Raw genomic sequence first — 17,306 nt, 5'->3', positions numbered from 1 at the left:
TATCATTATTCTGAGGTTCACCTTTTGGGGTGACTTAGGTCCCTTCCTCATTATGAACCTCCCAAGACTAATTTAGAAAAAAAGAGTAATTGGAAATTTTATTCAATTCAAAAAACAAGAACCAAGCAGCTTCTGCCTTTTCTCCTTGGCCCTTCTCTTATCTCCTGGGTTCTCTCGAGTCATTTTTACCCGGGTCAGTCATCTGACGACCAACCTCTCTTGCTCCAGGCTGGAACATGCCCACGGTTCTGTAGAATAATTAAGCTTCATTTCAGGTTGAGCTCATTTCATGACAGCTTTGCACACTTGAGACCACCATCCGTTTGGGATCCGAGTGCTCGGGCTGCTCGGCTCTGTTTTGGAAGCCATCCCCGACAAGCCCTCCTCTTGTCTTCATGTCCCGGCATCTGGGTCTCTCTGGCCCCTTCTGTCCCCACTGTGGTTGGGTCATGGCTTCTATGTCCTTTCCTTCTCTCTTCACATTCTTTCCTCCTCGTTCCTGTGCTTTACTCACTGGCCCCTGTTTCAGGCTACCTTCTGTTCTTGGGAAGTCAGCCTCTCCTCATCTCAGCTTGCTTTACTAAGGAATGGCTGCATGAGTACCTCCCTAGCAAGGCAGTTCTGCAAGCCGAATGGCCTGACAGGTAAAGCCCCCAGCGTGGTGTCCGGCCTAGGGTCTTCATTCATAAATGAGAGCTTTTATCTAGCATTTCTCTTTCCATTATCAGCTCTGTTCCCTATTTCTCTCTCAGCCCATTACGGAGATGATACCCTATTTGTCGTGTGGTCGAAGATTGCTTCTTCCTTCTGTGATTTTCCCTTTGTCACTGGAGCCCCCACTGCATTCCAGACCTGCCGTCCGGGAGTCAGCTCGCTCTTCTGCTCCTCTCCGGGGCCACGTGGCCCCAAACTACCCCCTCCCACCTTCTGGGTTTTGTCTGTCCTCATTTAGCTTTTTACTGCCCTCCCCAAAGCTTGCGAAGCCCTCTGCCATCTGCCCTCACCTGGCCCAGCTGTTTTTAGGTCACCTAATCCTTTTATATTATTCCCTTCCCAGGTAACCGACAAATGGCTCTATTTTCCAAGTAACTCCCACAGATGCTTCCTCTGTCTCTAAAAAAATACTTGACACTGACGTTTCAATATAACTCTGGCTCCTGCAGATTCCTCCTCTAGATCGCTCACCCTGCTCCCCTCTGGGGGCTGGGGCGGGGGTGGATGTCCCTCACCAGCTCATGGACGGACGCACTCTCCCGAAGACACAGGGACTGCAATCCTGTGCAATGATAGAATTTTCAAAGTTCTAATCTACCTAAGTTTAGGATTATAGAGGTGAAAAGCCCTTAGAAGTCCCCAGGGGCAGCCTGAAGGACCCATTTTGAATTTTATCCCTAGTTTTGCAAATTCTCTGGGGAAATTCCTTTCTCTCCAGTGGATTGGAGGAGCTCAGCCACACCCTTCTAACATTTCCGACTGCTTCAGGAATATATGTATGTCTGTATCTTCTCATCTTCAGTTTACTAGCCACAGAATTAGAAGGTAAGGATGACATTCCAGAGCACAAAATATTTAGCCGCTCTCCCATTGCCCACCTTCCCTGCCCTGTAGTCAAGAGTCTTTGAGGCAAACACAGGAGTCCCAGAAGGAAATAGGGAAATGGAAGGAGCTGACTTTCTCTTTTGCTTTCTTGGCAGGAGTTTGCTGCGCTGAGGGCTCCCAAGAACCCAACGGCCATATGTTGTATTGGCGTTTTGAGGCGACCAGAGTGGACTAGTGGGGATAGGAACCTGGGTGGAGACACAAGGTTGTCACCGTCATGGAAAGGCAGTTCAGTGGGGCCAGACCTTGTTCATTACAGGCGTCTGCCCTGAATGAGCTGTGTGATGTTGGCCGAGCCTCTGAACTGGACCGCTTCTTAGACTAGTCCTCTGAGAGGAGGATAATGAAACTCCCTTTACTGGTCTGTTGGGTTGGAATGATTTCACACACAAGGAGCTCCTGGGGCCTCGCGTGGGGCGGGGATGGGGGTGGTCCCCGAGGTAGGGGGACTGTGGTGGGCGTGAGGGTAGGTCCACTCTAACTTCTCCTACGGAGTTGACTGGGCTTTTCTGGTCATGGATGAACTGTGTTTGTCTGATCACTCTTGAACTGAGATAAGCAGCAAATTTTGGGCAAGGTTATAAGATTCTGCCGGGCAAAGCCAAACAAAGCCCACTTTACTGCCCCTTTTTTTTTTTTTTAACAGCCTGTGACTTTTAATGGCTCTTGCAGTTGACAGTCCTTCTCCCTGAAGCCAAAGTGAACTTGTTATCCTGCAGTTTATTTTGCATTTAAATAGCACTTTGCATTTCCAAGGCACTCAAAGGTCATTAATTCATCCTCCCTCTGCTGGGTCCTACTCTTTTCCTCTCTTTATTTATTTACTGGTTTTTTTTTTTTTTTTTTTTTTTTTTTTGGTTAAGTGGGGACTGGCTAAAACTTGGAGATTTGCCCAAGGTCACACAGACCTGTTCTGGGAGGTGTGAGCCTAGTCTTTTTCACATCCTGGTTCTGTGCTAAATTCACTGTAACGTGTTACTTCTCCCTGTTGCGGGGTGGGGGGGGGCAGTGGGCATCAGGCGAGATCAAAGGACTTTTGGGAATTTGGGAAAGGATTCCCAAGTTAAGTGTCTGCTAGAACTTCTTTTCCTTCATTTTGGGAAGTTTGGGGGTAACTGTTCATGTATTGGCCCTTAGACCTGGGATTTCCAGTCGCTATATTGAATACGAGGGGAGTTAGCCCAGTTAGTTCAGATCCTCCGCCTCATGGCTTTGAGTCAGAGACTGACCCCGGCACTTGGGCAAGACAGTCAGGTCCCATTTTCCCCTGCTCACACACAGGGAATCCATTTTATAAGAAACTCACTCTGTCCCTTGGAAACCAGAAATCACCCCCCCCCCATTGCTTCCCAAATCTCTGCTGCTTCTGTCACCCATTCTCCCTCTCCTTTCTTCAGGTCTGTGGCCCTGCTTTCTCCCACTTCTCAGAACCCTGGAACTGGGACTCCCACCCTTTTCCCCTGCCCTGCCCCTCCCCCCAGGTATTCATCTCTACTTCAGACAAAATTTAATGTTCCTGTCACAATCAAGTAATTTGACAGGAGTAGTCCAGAGACTGGCGTGTAGTTTCGTCCATATAGCACCGCGACCAGAAACATTCGAAGTGTCTCTTTGCATGTTCCGCCATTCAGTTTTCTTGAGTTAAGTTTTTCCTTCTGTACCATTTGCTTCTCGTGCCCATTCTTGTTTTTATCTCTCCCACCCAAAAAAAGCATAGTTTGGAGACTTACTACTTCCATTTTAATAGCAAGTCTTTAGTGAGTACTACATCTTGGTTCCTATGACAATCTGCTGCTGGCGGGGAGGGAGCCAGAAGGAATCTAAGCCAGTCTTATCCTCCAGGCCAGTCTATCAGCATAAATACCTAAAATGCCTCAATGAGAGGTTCCCGCCACTCCTTAAATCTAGAATTGTGTCTTGACCTTACCTTTGTCCTCATAGTGCCTCATACGGTGCCATGTTTATTTTTCTACTGATGTTTCCATCTTCTGGAGATTCTCCAGGTACAGTTAGGAGAGTTGAACATCACCCAGAACATCAAGGTCTTTGAATTGTTGTTTTGGTATCTTTATTTTTTCTTTCTGTGGAGCTGTTTCCTTTAAGCCCCTCAAGAGCAAACACCAAGGACAAAGGTGGGCGGTTTTGGGCGGGGTTGGGGGGTGATGACAGGTGAATGGTTGGGTAGCAAGATAAGCCAGATAGATAAGTGCAATTCTTGGCTTTTTGCAAAAGCACGGAGACCCAGTCATATCTTCCCTGAAAAGGGGATTAAATATGAGGTTACTTCCTCTAAAATAGCCAGCATTTCTATGAGATTTGAGAAGAGTTGAGAATGTGAAAAATTTGGCTTACAAATTTGTAAGTCCCCAGAGCTATGTTTAAAGATAACTTTCACGTAGGCAAAATGAACTCAAGAACACAGGGAGGCATTCAAATGAACAATTCATAAACTGATAAACATTTGTCAAGCAGCTACTAGGGGGCCAGCATGGGGCAATGAGATGACTAAAACAGACTTCCTGTCCTTCAATTCTCAACTAAGGGATTAGAGAATGAGATGAAAAATCACAGTAGAAATATGGGGTAAACACAGAGTAACTCTCCAGAAAGGGAGAACTAGGTAGTTGGAGTTCCTAGGGGGATGATAATTCTGAGCTAGGTCATGAGGGATAAAGAGGAGGTCATGAGTCTGGCAAAGTAGGACATTTATAGACACAGAATTTCGTGTGGTGTTTAGGAGATCCTAGGAGTGGGCTGTGCAATGGGAAGGGGTTGCTGAGAGCAGAGCCACACTAAGAATTTGGGGCTTGGTTCCTTTAGTGAAGGAGAATTAATGAAGCATTTAAAGGGCTACAATCACAATGACTTTGCTTTAGTTAATAAAGCACATTTATAGGACATTAGCAACAGAACTCACAGGTTTTGTCTAGTCGTTCCTTGTTCTGCTTTGTGTGATGAAGGTTCTGTTGTTACCAGCACATTTGAGTTGCTCTGTATCCACGCATGCCTCTAATACCTTCATTATTCATGGACTGATTAAGGGCTTTGAGAGTTGCCTCAACTTTGCTGGGGTGTTTGGCTAATTCTTAGAATCCTATAAAGGTGAAGTAAATTACAGAATTTAATAGGCATTTAAGCAGTATGCTAGATAATAAAGGAGGGAGTACATTTGGCGGCAGCTCGAGTACGCCATACAACCAAGAGGGTGGCTCATTCATTCTATTGGATCTCTGAGATTAGAAATGGTACCACTGCATTCTCAGCATGTGCATAAGAAGGTGGGTGCTGCTGAGAAGATAATTTCTTTAAAAAAAATTTCATCCAAGTTTATTACAGATCTTATAACCTACAGAGTTAAACATTACCTGGCTGTATTGTAAAGGCATGGAATCAGAGGATTAGCGTTACAAAGCTGCCAGTTGAAGAATCACGATCAAGAAGCAGGTTCTAAACCATAGATAGAATGCTGGATTGCACAGGAAAATGGACTGATTGCTTGGGTAAATTCCTAGGTTTTTCTTTGGTCAGATGCCACGTAGTGGTACCTTTAAATAAAAATTAAAATAAAACCTGGGAAACACTATTCCAATTTTGAAGGGACTCAAAATCCCTCTCCTTTTCTTTGTCAAATAATAATAATAAGGCAAGCTGCTCTGAAATTAGGGGAATAGAGACCCAAATAAAATCAAATCACATTAGTATGTGCTAAATGCAATGACACGGAATATAGAGGTTATTAGGAAAGCGTCTAGTAGGGGTTTCTAGCCTACACCAGGGAGGGTTTCGTGAAAGCATTAGTGAGCAGATACTATTTGAGCAATGAGGGGTTGCTTCAGTTTTTAGGACAGGTATGAGGAAGTCAGTAGGATGAGGCAAAAAGAAAAAGAACCCCTCCCCTTTTGAAAAGATGTATTTACTGTAGAGAGGGAGAGAAAGAGTATGGTTTGCTCGTGAGCATGTGCAGGGGGATGGAGCAGAAGGAGAGGGAAAGAGAATCTTAAGCCGACTCCAAGCTGAGTGTGGAGCCCGACACAGGGCTTGATCTCACAACCCTGAGATCAGGTCCTGAGCCAAAATCAAGAGTAGGACGCTCAAAAGACTGTGCTACCCATGTGCCCCAAGAGAAACCTTTTTAAAGGTAACTGTCCTGTATTTATGATCTGGGGCGAATTACCTCATCACTCAGAGCTCTGATCAGCTTATCAGTAAAATGGGTATGAGAATTCCTAGCTCATTGGAGGGTTGTGAGGACGAACTATTTATTGAGGTGGCATTGCTGGGGGTCATGCGTGTGGGCTCTGGAGTCAGGTGATGTACTGGGTGTAAGGTTTAACAGGCGAGATACACACTACACTAGGGGAGATAGACGCAAGGCAAGGTTTATTAAAGGCACCCTGGAGAGAGGTTCCGGGACTCAGGAGAGGAGTTGGGGAAGTTGTGCCCGGGAAGGGGTCAAGTGGGTCTTTTATTTGGGTTAAGACAGGGCATAGGTTCACAGCCATATAAGATAAGGTATTTGGTGACTGGAGTGTAGGGGGAGTCTTGATGTTCCTGTTTCCTGCATAGATATTGGTTTACTTATGGTGTCGTGTCCTTGGCATACGTCCTTCTGGCGGGAGAGTCGTGCGTAAAGGAAGAGGGCGGCCTGGAAGATGATGGCCCGGCGGCCATTTTTATTGTTCCTCCTGCATTCCCAGGGTTGCCGACCTAACCCTTGGTTAAATAGCATCCCTCCAAAATTCATGTCTACTTGGAACCTCAGAATGTGACATTTTTTGGAAATAGGATCTTTGCCGATGTGATTAGTTAAGTTAAAATGGGGCCACACTCAATGATGATAAGGATGATGATGATGATAATAACAACAACAACAACTGGAAAATAGTGTTGACCAGGATGTGGAGAAACTGGGACCTTGGTGTGTACTGCTGATGGGAATGTAAAAGGGTGTAGCTGCTATGGAAAAAAACAGTGTGGCGGTTCTTTAAGAAGTTAAACGTAGACTCACCGTATGACCCAGCAATTCTGCTTTTAGGTATATGCCCCAAAGAATCGAAGAGACCCAGATTGATACTTGTACCACGATATTTGTAACAGAATTATTCGCAATAGCTGAAAGGTGGAAACCACGCACGGGTGCATCAGCAGATGAATGGATAAACAAAATGCTTATGGCTAGACCATGCAATACCATTCTGCTATCAAAACCCTGCTGTTCTGATTCATGCTACTACATGCATAAACCTTGGAAACATTATACTGCACGAAATAAACCAGATACAAGGGGGAGAGTATTGGGTGATTCCAGTTATATGAGGCACCTAGCAAAGGCAAACACATAGAGTCAGTAGAATAGAAGCTATCAGGGGCTGGGGCAGAGGAGCAAGAGGAGTTGTTGCTTAATGCGTAAGGTTTCTGTTTGGGACGACTTAAGGGCTTTGGAAATCACAGCGATGATTGCACAACACTGTGGGTGTCATTAAGGCCATTGGATTGTGTACTTAAGAATGGTCAAAATGGGAAGTTTCGTTAAATGTATTTCCCCACAATAAAAAAAAAAAATGAGGCTATCCTGGATTAGGGTGAGCCCTTAATCCAATCACTGTTAAACTTAGACAGAGACAGAAATACACACAGGGAGGAGAAAGCCATGCGAAGTCTAAGACCAGATTAGAAGGATTGCCAGCAGCCACTGGAAGCCTGAAGAGGCATGGGACAAATTGTCCTCAGGCTTCTGCAAGGAACCAACTCTGCCAACCTTTTTTTTTTTTTTAAGGATTTTATTTATTTATCTGACAGAGAGAGATCACAAGTAGGCAGAGAGGCAGGCAGAGAGAGAGGAGGAAGCAGGCTCCCTGCTGAGCTGAGAGCCTGATGCGGGACTCGATCCCAGGACCCTGAGATCATGACCTGAGCCGAAGGCAGAGGCTTTAACCCACTTGAGCCACCCAGGCACCCATCTGCCAACCTCTTGATTTCAGGAAAATCTTAGCTCTGCCACTGTTAACTCCTGTGAACTTGGGTAACTTAGAACTTCCCTGAGTCCTGGTTTCCTCATCTATAAAGTGGAGATCTCAACACATATCTCACTGGGTGAGTGGGGAGATAAGAGGAGATGCTAACTCAAACTTTTAACACGGTGCCTGGTGTGTGGCGATCGCTAAATACATGTGTGTCATGAATGACAATTATGATGACAATCAGCCACACAGAGAAGCCAGGATCGACTCTGAGGAGAGGCTGGCTTGGCAGCCCCAGATGCCAACAGGATTTGTTTGAAAATCGAAAGGATTTACTTCAAAGAAATTTTACTTTCCCATTCTCATCACAGAAGGGATGTGGGGGAAATGTGTTATTTGAGTTGGCGTCATTGAAATGGATATGAAAGTTGAATGATTTGTTCCTCAGGCTCTGAGAGGCTTAGGAAAGTTGACAAGGGCGTTGTCTTACTTCTAACCACCTTCCCCTTCACCTCCCCATGCACCCACGCGTGCTGTCACAGAACAGAGCTGTGTTCTCACGCGGCAAGTGTGCTCTTGCTGCCGGGTAGGCACGGGGGAAGGGGCCTCAGTTGTGCAGACGGGAGTGGACTGGTCGAGGCACGGTGTGGGGGGAGCGCTGTGCAGTTAGAAAGCTGTCTCCAAGACCAGCAAAGGGTTGCTACGAAACTACAGAGGGCCTGTATTGGATTTCATTTGGTGATAAATGGGAGAAAACAATCCGTTGTTTTGGTTTGTTTTAAGTAATTTTTATTTATATATTAGTTTTTGAAAGATTGTATTTATTCATGAGAAAGAGACAGAGTCCAAGAGTACGCACAAGCAGGAGGGAGAGCAGAAGGAATGGGGGAAGCAGACTCCACGCCGAGCAGGGAGCCTGATGTGGGGCTCCATCCCAGGACCCAGGGATCATGACCTGAGCCGAAGACAGGCTTAACCCACTGAGCCACCCAGGGGCCCTATTTTTTTTCTTTTTATTTAAAATCATTGAATTAACAGTGTATTCGTTTCAGAGCTAGAGGTCAGTGATTCATCAGTCGTGCGCAGCACCCAGCGCTCATTCCGTCACGTGCCCCCTTCATGACCGTCACCCAGTTACCCCATTTGCACCCCATACCCTCCAGCAACCCTTAGTTTGTTTCCTAGAGTTAAGAGTCACGGTTTGTCTCACAACAATCCATTGTTCAAAGAGCAATCTAACGGGCATTCTTGATGTCCCGCGAGACCGGGCAGAATCCAGAGGCTTTGGGCATGGATTCAGTGGGAGATCAGATCTGTCATCTGTTGCGTGCTGTTGGAGTAGCTGTGATCTCCACCAGCAGGTTCACGGTCACGGCCGCAGGGACACGCCCACCTCTTCCAGGTGCTGTGTTGGATGGCTTACGTGGATGTGCTCCCTGGCCTTGCAACAACTCAGAGATGAGTCCATAGGTCTGTCCAGGCCCAGTTATACCTGCTTCGTGGTCTCTTTCATTATTAGGCTCTATGACATGTAAGGGGTTTCAATATCAGTCACCCAACACGGTCCTCGGAACAGCCTTGGAGATAGGATAGGCCTGGCCTGTCACCTCCGCACTGCACGCAGGGACTCCAAGTCTTGGAGAGGTTAAATGGCTTACCACGTCCAAGTGCTGGTAGTGGTTGTCTAGTATGTCTCGCCATGAGGCAGGCTCCCCGTGCTGGAATCCTGGAGGCCAGAGGCAGGTAACAAAGCCCTCTCCTGAAGGAGGCTGGAGGGCAGGAGCCACAAAATACGGGCCCTTGGTGGTGAGTGGTGGAGGCTGAGGTCTGGGCCCCAGGAGCCAGCAGGTCGGAGCAGGCATGGGGGGGGGGCACTGCCCCCTGCGTTTGCAGAGGCAACTTGAATCCACCACGGAGGGCTCACAGGGCCAAGATCTGGGCCTTTCATGTCCTCCTTATTTGGTGGCCCATCAAGTTCTGCCTCCCTGGCGTCCTGAGGTCCGTTGCCCTCTCCTGGACTTTTCCAGACTTAGGTTCCCTACCGTGTCAGTTGGCATGCTATCGTACACTGTGTGGAATGGCTTGCTGACTGTTCCACGGACACCACACCTTACACCCCTGTGCTCCTCATCCCCTTGCTGCGCTTCGGATAAAACACGCTCTTGACCTGCTCACCAGGCCCCACCGGTGGCGCCCGCACTCCCCGCCCCTCTGCTCTGGCCCTCCTGGCCTTTTCCTTCCTCATGGTCTTACTCATTCATCTTTTCACCTCTCGGTTTAGAAGTTCCTTGTTCAGAGAAGCTTCTCCGCTTCCCTGTGTGAGGAGGTCTGCCTTTTACTTTTTGAGAAACGGTGGTAAAATAGACCTAGCTCCAAATTCACCATTTTGACTGTTCATTTCTTTTTTTTTTTTTTTAATTTTATTTATTTATTTGACAGAGAGAGAGAGAGTGGGCACAAGCAGGCGGAGCAACAGAGGCAGAGGGAGAGGCAGGCTCCCCACTGAGCAAGGAACCTGACGCAGGGCTCCATCCCAGGAGGCTGGCCTCTTGACCTGAGACGAAGCCAGACAACCAACTGACTGAGCCACCCAGACGCCCCCATTTTGGCTGTTCTTAAGTGCACAGTTGGTATCAAGTATGTGTGCACTGTGTAACCTATCAACAGAGCCCTCCTTGTTTTGCAAACCTGAAACCAGGTTCCCGCTGAGCAGTAACTCGCCATCCTTCCTCCCCTTAGCCCTTGGCCGCCATGATCCCATTTTCTTTGAGAACTTGACTGCTCTCAGTATCTCATGTACCTGGAATCATATGGTATTTGTCTTCTCGTGACTGGCCTATTTCAGTTAAAGTCCTCGCGGTTCATCCATATTGTAGCCGAGATCAGAATTTCCTTTCTTTTTTAAGGCTGAATAATATTCCACTGTGTGAGTGGACCACATTTTGTTTATCCATTCAGCCTTGGAGAGATACGTGGGTTGCTTCCATTGCTTCTGCCTTTTGGCTCATGTGAAGAGCGTTGCTCGGAACACAGGTACGCAAATATCTGTTCAAGATCCTGCTTTTGATTCTTAAGATTTTATTTTTAAGATTTATTTATTTTAGAGGGACACAGAGAGAGAGAACGTGAGTGGGGATAGCAACAAAGGGAGAGAGAATCTCCAGCAGATTTCCAGCTGAGCGCAAAGCCTGACATGGGGCTTAATCTCACGACCCTTAGATCATGATCTGAGCCAAAATCAAGAGTCGGATGAGTCGCCAAAGGAGCCACCCAGGCATCTCCCCCATCCCCGCCTTCAATTCCTTTGGGTATACCCAGAAGTGGGATTGCTGAATCGTATGGTAATTTTATGTTTAATTTTTAAGGAACCTCCTTACTGGGGCGCCTGGGTGGCTCAGTGGGTTAAGCCGCTGCCTTCGGCTCAGGTCATGATCTCAGGGTCCTGGGATCGAGTCCCACATCGGGCTCTCTGCTCAGCAGGGTGCCTGCTTCCTCCTCTCTCTCTGCCTGCCTCTCTGCCTGCTTGTGATCTCTCTCTGTCAAATAAATAAATAAAATCTTAAAAAAAAAAAAGAAAGGAACCTCCTTACTATTTTGCACGGTGGCTACCTCATTTTGCAATCCCACCAGCAGATCACACAGGCCTAGTTTTTCCACATTGGATGTCTGCTTCCTTCTAAATATTCACACAGAATGTCTTCTGTTGCAGCTAAGTCTCTGTCACAGCTAGATTTCTACGCAGGAATGCACCCTCAGTCAAGGCCAGACACCAGTGTGTAAGGTCAACCATGGTTCTCTTCGGGGCCTGACATTTAGACGTCCCTAACATTTGCGGGCCCAGGGCATACGTGCACCTGGAGGGCATAGGACCCTGTACCTAAATAAAAGTTATAGGCCATAACTAATACTCTGCTAAATAATAATTTTTTTCTCTTTGACCTTGTCAAATATACAGTCATTAACAATCATATGTATAAAGGTGAGGTTTTTATATGACTCAAAGTTGGCAATATATCAAAGTCAACTGATCTTAATTATCTTGGCTCCTGTCAGAGTGTTCTACTGATGGGCTGGAGGTATTTGGATCATAGGTGACACAAAGATGCACACAGTTCATAAACATTACGTAGCGATTCTCTAGCATTTCATTTTGTCTTATCTTTGTTTCAGCGAAATCACTTATTCTGTTATATTCATGATCTTCACATAATTTGTGTTTTGTGGCTGGTGATACTATTTTAACACTTCGAATGTATTTTCATCACATTAGCATTCATAATGCTAAAAATTCAAAAATTAAAATTATTTCTCCAACTTTTGTCATAAGTTTTCTCCCTAAAATTCCAAATTATTTAAAAGCAAAAGGCAGAAATACAAATTATTATGAAAGTGCCTACAGGTTTTGAATGTCCAAATAATTACCGGAATGATCAAAATTAAAATAAAAATTACTTACAGCACTGCAAATTTCTTTTGTCGAAAATCAAGTTAACATCTTGCTCGGTGTTGTTACTGAAAAGTGAAACGATTTGCACGTCTACTGTTCTCTGTCCCTCCCGTGGCTGGTGCGGAGAATCCGTTATCACCCAGTCGTATCAGGGTCCTTATCCTCCTACAAACATACATTTGGATATTTAAGGGTAATATGACTTGTTTAGTATTATAAAATATTCCTCGGCTGTCATGTGTAACAGTTGGAAAGCCCATGCTAATTTGTGAGTAGTTTTGGAGCCACCGGTTGGAAGACAAAGAGAAGATACTTCGTTATGCAAGGATGTATGGCAGTGATGCGATTTGACGGGAAGCTTTTGACAAGCTAATGGATTTATCTAAAGCGTCTTCCTCTCAAGTTCTCCCAGCACTTTGAAGCGAGGTCTGTTCATGTTGGCGATGTCACAATCCGCAGTTGGAACACAGTTGCCTTTGAGGGGGTAAGGCAGGAGAGTGGAGAAGCACTTCCGTAGCGGGTGGGCAGAATGGGGAGGGAGGGAGGCTGTCTGGGGTTGGGGCAGGGACGGGGTCTCCAGCCCTCCTTTCTGAGGCTGCTTCTGATACAGACATATTCATTCCAATGCCAGGTGCTCTGCTAATTAGCGTAGTGAATGTTGGAGCTGGGGTTCTATGGCTGAAATCATGGCTTGTGGATTAACTTGATGAATGCTAGGAAGAATGACCTGATGAAATCGTAGTACTCAGTGTTCTGCTCGGAGTTCTCTCAGAGGCTGCCTGACTTGCAGGAACAGAGTGTACGAGTGTGTTGGCACCTCTAGTCTGTATCTGTGGGACTGGCTCCCAGGGCTTAATTCCTCCACAGTCCTGTGCCCGGCCACGGGTCTGGAGGACTTCCTGATGCCAGTGACAAGGTGACAGGTAGTGAACTGCTGAGAGAACAGTGAGGGCCGCCTGGGTGGCTCAGCTGGTTAAGCGACTGCCTTCAGCTCAGCTCAAGATCCTGGAGTCCTGGGATCGAGTCCCGCATCAGGCTCCCAGCTCCACGGGAAGTCTGCTTCTCCCTCTGACCTTCTCCTCACTTGTGCTGTCTCTTACTGTCTCTCTCTCAAATAAATATATAAAATATTAAAAAAAAAAAAAAAAAAGAACAGAGAGCAGTGACCCTTTGGGCATACAGAAAGATTTCTAGAAAATGCGTTGTGCTTGCTTGATAATAAAAGTTTATGAACTGTCAGTATGAGTAGCAGAATCTGATCTGTTACTGACCTTCCCTATTATTTACTAGTGAGGTTATAGGAGCGTTGCTCCCCCTCACATAATTCATAACCTGAATTCTGCTGGACAGTATCTGTTTTGGTCAGTTTTACACCTTCAACTAGGGTGGGTCACTCTGGACTTCTCCTTTCCAATATTAGATGTTATAAATTGGGTGTGTTTGTGTTCCTTATGGTGGATTTTATATATGATGACTAAGGACCATCTTTCACAATTGCTTTGGGGTTTAAAAAAAAATTGGACTTATTAGAGTTAATTAAAAAAACAGAAACAAAAACTTAGGGTGTTACCTGGCTGGCTCAGTCAGTGGAGCATGTGACTCTTGATCTCAAGGGTTGTGAGTTCAAGCCCCATGTTGGGCGTGGGGCCTATTTAAACTAAAAACTAAAAAAAAAAAAACCAAAAAAACACAACTTACAGTCTTACTCTTCTGGTTATAACTCTAGCAGATTTTTACACCCACAAGAGGCTTTTTTTGGGTAAATTAGTTAATTATATTCCTTGGACACTTTTAGCTATATTTACAAATTTAATATAGTTAGTTTTCTTTTTAAGCCCATCAGTGACCTGAGTAACAAACAAAACCTTCCCAAACATTTAAAAGGTTTTTATAATTTGAATAAATTAAGCTTATAAATATGGGGAATCTTAAGTTCTCTTAAATGCTCCACGGTTGGGGCGCCTGGGTGGCTCAGTGGGTTAAAGCCTCTGCCTTCGGCTCAGGTCATGATCCCAGGGTCCTGGGATGGAGCCCCATATCGGGCTCTTTGCTCAGCAGGGAGCTTGACTCCCTCTCTCTCTGTCTCTGCCTGCCTCTCTGCCTATTTGAGACCTCGGTCTGTCAAATAAATAAATAAATAAATCTTAAAAAAAAAAAAAAAAGCTCCACGGTTATTTACAAACAGGAATATTTAATTTAACGCATTCCACAAGTATCTGTTGCATGCTTACTATGGTTTTCTTGGGCTGGGTGCTTGAAACTCATCTGTGAACAAAACAAAGTTCTTGCTCCCCTGAAGTTTACATTCTAGTTAAAGGCAAAGGCAGTAAATAATGAATATGTATGTTAAGTAGTATGTTAGAAGGGGGTAAGTGTTTTGGGAAGAAGAAAGTAGGCTTGGGGAGATCAGTATTGGGGTGGAGAGGGAACAACTGAGTTAAACCGATTGGTCAAGGCTCCCCGAGAAGGAGGAATTTGAGCAAAGGCTTGAAGAGGGTGAGCAACCAACCAGAAATCATAAGTCGAAATCAATTCCTCAGTTATGCATCTTAAATCAGAATTGCAAGGCCCACCTGCCAAATACTTTAATTTGCCAGATTCTTTCAAATACCACTAAAATTCCCTGTGTACCCATATTATTCCTAAGTTTAACATAAAAGTATTAATACCATGGGTTGGTTTTACTCCATTAATTCTAACCATTCTCAGTGTTAAAAGATACTTTCCCACTAAGAAAAAATGGATTTTCCCAAGCAAATTAGGAGTGCTGCCTCAGTACACTGATGTTGCCTTGCAACCAGAGAGATGTGTGGCTAAACCAAAAAGCTTGATTCTTGCCCATGACATTTATGGGACTCAGTGAACCATTTTTATCATTATTATAATCTGGATTCCACAACTAAGGTGTTGTTTTCACAGATCGCTTCTCTTTGCTGGAAGTAGTTATTGCCCAGTTTTTCTGTTTGATTTTAATCTGCAATGCTCATTTCAGCTTAAGGATAATGTCTTCAATGCTTGGTGTGATATTGCATTTCTGTGGCTCTCCTAAAGGATCTTAATGTTTTTCTATCTGACCCTGGTCATCTTAAAACACGGCTGCATATTTTCTGACATACCTTCCACCAAGAGTCAAGATCTATGTCCCCTCCACTTGGAGCTGAGCTGGCTTTGGGACAACTTCATCAAGAAAAGTTCCACAGAAGTGGTGGCTTCTAAGGCTAAGTCATAGAAGACATGCAGGTTCCATTTTGTTCACTGGAACACCTCCTCTTGGAGATCTGATCCACCATGTAAAGAGGTCTGATTACCTGAGGCCGTCATGTTGCATGGAAGCCCAAGGTCCATGGGAGCTGGTCTGAGGTGGGCCTTGAATCAGTCCAGCCAAGGGGCCAAACATTTGTGTGAAGAAGCTTCTAGAAAATTCCAGCCCCTCCCCACTGGCATCTTTCTAACAGAGGCTTCAGAAATTGTGGAACAGAGGATTCCTGCTTTCAAAAGCCTGAATTCCTGACTTTTCAAAAACCCTTAAGTATGATAAACATGGTGTTTGTATTACTCTACTAAGTTTGGCAAGAGTGTTAAGCATCCATAGGTAATTGGAATAGACACCAATGATTCTTTAGTAACATTCCATCAGATTCTTTCCTAACCTTTTTGAACTCGTTTTACATGGATTGGTCTCTCTTACAGATCTGAAGATGCCATATGATTGGGTTCTGCGTATCCCCCCTGACTTTTGCTTTATTCTCCAGTTACAACATCATTCATGACTATAAAGATCACTGTTGTAATTAGTCAATTTTGTAATCAGTTGCTTAATATCTACTTACCTTGCCATCATATAATCTACACGAGGGTAGGGGTTATATTTATCTTAATCTCAGGCATGTAGAGCAGGGATCAGTAACCGTTGTAGTAAAGGGTGGCTAGTACCTCTTTCAGTTTCTGCTGACCATCCAGTCTTGGTCCCACCTCACACCTGCTATTGTTGTGGCACAAAAGAACACCTAAATAAATGAGTGTGTCTCTGTTTCTATCATCCTTTATTTATGGATAATGCAGTTCTAAGTGCATATAACTTTTATGTATCGTGAAACATAATTTTTCTTTTGATTTTTTTTTTTTTCCCTCAACCATTCAAAAATGTGTGTTTGTTTCCTAGGACTGCCATAACAAATTACCATGATTGGTTGAGCCCCCAAAACAACAAATACTATTGTCTCAGTTTCTGGAGTCTACAAGTCTGAAATCAAAGCACTGGCAGGGCGGTGTTCCCTTTGAAGGATGAATTTATATCAAAACCCTCAACTAATGGTATTTGCAGAGACCCTATTTCCCAAAAAGGTCACATTCAGAAGTCCCTGATAAACATGAATTTTAGGAGGACACTATTCAACCCACTCCAAAACGTAAAAGCCATTCTTAGCTCTCAGCTTTACAAAAATAGCCGGCATACTTTGCTGACTCCTTATCTAGCACACCGTCTCAAACTTAGTAAGTGTTCGAAATCCTTGTCAGAGAAATGAAGGGGGCCTTCAACAGCACTGGAACTGAGGTAGAGCCTTAAGAAATGAGTTGGCCCAAGAGAAAGACATCTAAAGGCTTGAACAGTCTCCATCCAAAATTAATGGGGCGTCTCGAGGAAGCACAGTAACCCAGCAATATCTGGTCTGTTCCTTGTATCAGTTCCATGAGGTAGTTAGTCTTCCTCCCATTTCTAAGCTCAGATTGGTTTAACAGGTTTAAATGACTTCCACAAGGTCAGAGGATAAGGTAGGACTTGAACCCACTCCTGAGTTGCAAGTCCTAGGGAGCATGAAGCTGTTACACGAAAACAAGTTAGACTGAGTCTTGGTGGCAGAGAGGGGAAAGAGGGGGTCAGGAGTGCAGACATCCCCTTATAACTTACAAAGTGCAGGAAAACTTTGTGTGGTGATGGGCTCGGGACAGATCGCAAGCCAGGGAGGGCACTGGCTGAGCTGGGAGAGGGTGTGGGAGGCCCAGGTGCGCCAGGAGAGCGAGCCAGAGCTCGAAGGACGGCTGGACAAATCGGCTCTATCTGGGAGCGAAGGAGGGAGGCTGAGTCACCCTCATCACCTCCATAAGGACGTGACGGTTTTGAACTTGAGTTACAGGGTACAGCAAAGACATTAATGGCTGAAGTTGATCCGAGTAAGCCACTTCCAAATATGCCACTTGGGCAGAAGGCTTATTTTGAGCTGAAGGCAACTGAGAAACAGCGGACACAGGAAGTGCTCTCTGCCCTCCCCCATCTGCCTAAAAGCAGGACATAAATTTCC

General features: G+C 45.2%; 1 protein-coding gene across 3 annotated transcripts in view; it reads left to right on the top strand.

The window, feature by feature from the left end:
• LOC309865462 (uncharacterized protein) overlaps positions 1 to 17,306 on the top strand; it is a 366,810-nt gene that overhangs the window by 65,023 nt on the left and 284,481 nt on the right. The window lies entirely within an intron of this gene.

Source organism: Mustela nivalis (assembly GCF_964662115.1).
Source record: "Mustela nivalis genome assembly, chromosome: 5".
NCBI classification, from domain to species: domain Eukaryota; kingdom Metazoa; phylum Chordata; class Mammalia; order Carnivora; family Mustelidae; genus Mustela; species Mustela nivalis.
Note: the sequence above shows the minus strand (reverse complement) of the source record. Positions and strands in the feature narration are given on the sequence as shown.